Source organism: Desmodus rotundus, chromosome 13 (genome assembly GCF_022682495.2).
Source record: "Desmodus rotundus isolate HL8 chromosome 13, HLdesRot8A.1, whole genome shotgun sequence".
In the NCBI taxonomy this organism is placed as follows: domain Eukaryota; kingdom Metazoa; phylum Chordata; class Mammalia; order Chiroptera; family Phyllostomidae; genus Desmodus; species Desmodus rotundus.
The window spans coordinates 63,463,034-63,467,201 of record NC_071399.1 but is presented as its reverse complement, the minus strand read 5'-3'; positions in this window follow the sequence as shown (position 1 = coordinate 63,467,201).

Here is a 4,168-nt window from a genome sequence, read left to right as displayed (position 1 = left end):
GATGGTGACCAGATGGGAGGGGGAAGAAGGTTAATGAGGAAAATAGGGGAAGGGCCCTCAAGGAACATGTATAAAGGACCTATGGACAAAGCCAAAAGGGATAAGGTAGAGGATGGGAGGGAAGGATGGGTGGGGTGGAGAGGAGTAGAAGGGGGAACATCAAGATAACTACACTCGAAAAAACAATAAAAAAATAAATTAATGAAAAAAATAAAACGACAAAAAAGAAAGCAAAATAAGTTCTGATGAAGAACTTATGTTATTTTAAGCAATAATTTCAAACACAAACTTTTTGGCTATAACTACATTTCCATTTCATTTAAGAATTAATTATCATAGTACTTTTAATGTTTGTAACTGTGAATAACAACTAATCTTGATTTCTTCATTTATCCATTATAAGCACAAACTAATCCCCAAAGATTCAAAATTTGAAATCCTTGAATATTTTAACTGTCTAAAACTTCCAAAGCTTTTGTTTTTACCTATTTATTTTTCAGTTTAAAGGTCAATGAAATATTTCTATCATTCACTCAAAGAATCAAAAGCGCTCTCATCTATATTTCATATTGTTTGGAACAGCTGGATTTCTGAAACACCCTTATTATGTCATCATTTTATCTAAATATTTTTATTTTAATTGCAATGAATGTAGATTTCATGTGCTCTCTAAGGACTTAGATATAATTTCAAAGTTATTTTAATCTTTAGCAATGAAGTGAAAGTAACTTTGTATATGATTATAAACTCAGTGATAAGGCAATGAAATTTGAAACAACTTAAGAACCACTCAACAACTCAAAATGCTGAGAACTTAGTAAGCACATTAACTGAAAGAATTTCCAATGAGATATGTAAGCAGAGGGATTTTATAAGCTTCTGATGTTCACGCAATTGAAAAATTGCATGTTGGGTAAACTTGCTTCCAGGCAACTTTTCCAATGTTTGTAAAAATGTCAACATTTGAGTAACTTGTTCCTGCATCTGCCTAATGTAAAATCAACATATTTTTGGTTTTCTTTAAATGAACAGTTATTAAATATTTAATCCAATTTGTTTCAAGAGAAAAAATGTTATGCTTTCTCTCTCTCTCTCTCTCTCTCTCTCCACATACATACATATATATATATATATATATATATACATGTGTGTGTGTATATATAATAATATCAAAAAATCAAAAAGAAAATTTCTCAGGGTCACTAATTAGACAGGGATGCTCCTTTAACCACTGCTGCTCAATGTTGTACTAAAAGTACTAGTCAGGGCGTTTAGGAAAGAAAAATAAAGGCACCTCAACTAGAAAGAAAGTTTAGCTATATATTTACAGATGACATGATCTGATATGTAGGTAGTCCTCCAAAAAATCTACAAGGAAGCTATTAGATTGTAGAAATAAGCACAGCATCATTGCAGAGCATAAGATCTAAACACAAAAATCAGATGTATTTCTATACATCAATAAAGAACAATCTGGAAATGAAAGTAAAAAGCAATTCCCTTTACATTGACATCTAGAAGACTAACATATTTAGGAAGAAATTTAACCAAGGAAGTGAAAATTACTGCTGAAAGCAATTAAAGGCCAAAATGAATGAAAAGAAACTTCATGTTAATGGATAGAAAGAAAATATGTTAAGATGGCAACACTACCCCAAAAGACTACAAATTCAACACAATCCATATCAAAATTTGAACAGTTTTTTTTTTTTTCCAGAAGTGGGTAAAGCTAACCACCAAATTATATGGAATTGCAAGGGGACTCAAGTAGTTAAAATCCTAAGAAAGAAAAACACAGGGGACTCACTTCCCCATTTCAAAATAACTACAAAGTTGCACTAGTCAAAACGTTTGTACCGGCCTAAACTAAGAATAGATAAATAGGCACGTTGAATAGAACTGAGACTCTGGAAGGAAACCTGTGTATCTGTATGGCCAGCTGATTTTTGTAAAGGATGACAAGTCCGTTCATGGGGAAAATGCAGTCCCTTCAATGAATGGTATTAAGACAAGTGGATTCAACAAACAAGTGAATGGAATTAATTTGGGCCTTCACTTTGCAACCATATATGAAATAATTCAAAACAAGTCAACAACTTCAATATAAGGTCTACTATCACAAAACTCTTAGAAGAAAATGTAAGGGTAAATATTTATGGCCTTAGATTTGGAAGTGATCTTAGATATGACAACAAAAACATCGTCGGCAAAAGGAAAATAAATATATAAATCAGACTTCATGAAAATTTAATTGTCTTGTGTATGATAGGATATTATGAAGAAAATAAAAAAAACCTACAGATGGGATAAAATATTTATAAATCATATATATCATAAGAACATAATATCTAGGATATATTAAGAACTCCTAAAACTTAACAACAAAATAACAAACATGACAATTCAAATTGCTCAAAGGACTTGAACAGAACTTTCTCCTAAGAAGATATACAAATGTACAAAAAGCATATAAAAGATATTCAACACCATTAGTAACTATGCATGCAAATCAAAGCCAGAGTAGGATATCACTTTATATCTAGTAGAATGATTAAAATTAAAAAAAAGAAAAGAAAAGAAGTGTTGGTGTGAATGTGGAAAATTTGATTAGGAACCTGTGTATTGTTGATGGGAATGTAAAGCAGTGAAGCCACTGTAGAAAAATGTGTGACGGTTCCTCAAGAGCTAAAGGTAGAATTATCAAATGGACCAACATTTCTCCTCCAAAATATATATATCGGAGAACTGAAAACAGAAACCCAAACACACACTTGTACAGTGCTGCTCAATGGGGCATTATTCACAAAAGCCATAAGGTAGAAACAACCCAAATGTTCATCAACAGGTGTGTATTGTTCCACAGTGATACAGGTTCACACTACATAATGACCAAACCTTAAAAGTGTGATCACAAGTGAAGTAAGCCAGACAAAATGGGCAAGTATCGTATGACGGCTTAATTGTTAGAGTTTCTGTCTGTGGTGATTAAAAAAGTTTTGGAAATTAAAGAATTTTGTAAATAGTAGTAATGATTACACAAAATTGTAAATATTGTTGATGCCTGTGAATATACATGTAAAAGTGATTAAAATGGAAAGTTTAATTTTACATTGGAAAGTTTAAGCACAAAAAATTAAAATAGAAAATTCTAAAAAATATCTATGAAAAATTCAAAATAATTGATGTTTAAAGAACAGCAAGAATCATTTGAAAAGGATTGTATTTAACTACTTAGAATTAGCATACAATTAAACATTCCTAATTTATGGTAGTATACTATCTTCTTTGAAATAACATAAAATTATCTATCTTTAAATAAAATAGTGTTTATCTACCTATAACTGATAGCTTTATTGCAGACTGGGGATGTTCACGGTAAAATATAAATAAATGCCTTAGGAAGCTTCCAAGGAAAAACTAAAGAAGGACATAGAGGAGGATAAGAATGAGAGAGATAGGGAGAAATTTGTAGAATAATTTTCCTGGGACAAAGAAAATGTAATCCATTACAGATTAGATAGCAGAAGAAATGGCCACTTTGTTGTGGCAGGGTGCATTGCACTCACAATTTGTAAAAGTATGTGTGTATTTTTTATTTTTGGGGACAGTGCATATGTGTCTAATAGAAAATATGGAAATAGATTTTGAAGTGCATGCACAATTTTTGAAAGTGTTCAAATAGGATGGAGATGAATTGAAGAGATGTCCTGCATAGAATTGAAGTGAGGAGGGATTGTTTTAAATTTATGATAATTTCATACTGGGAATAATGTGTCCTAATATGTTACATAGACAAATCATGTAGCTTATTTCTCCAGATGAATGTAATAAAAGGGGGGGGGGGGGGAGCATGGGGCTTTAAAATAATGAAAGAATCTTAATTAACTATGAGCCATGGTGTATTACTGGGGACAGAGGCACACTAATAGAGAAGAGAATTTTTGAAAGTGGAAGGTAGTAAGGGCTTTAATGAATTAGGGCTTCTGATAAAAATCAGAAAGTAAGTGGAGTGGAACAAATGAGCTATACAGTGGTATATGTGGTAGTTATGAGATGAAATATTCCATGATTTATTTTCTAATTAAGTTAGTTATAGGTAATAAAAAATACATGCATGGAACGGTGTCTGAAGTTATGGGAAGTAGTCATTGGAAGTAAGTTCAGAAAG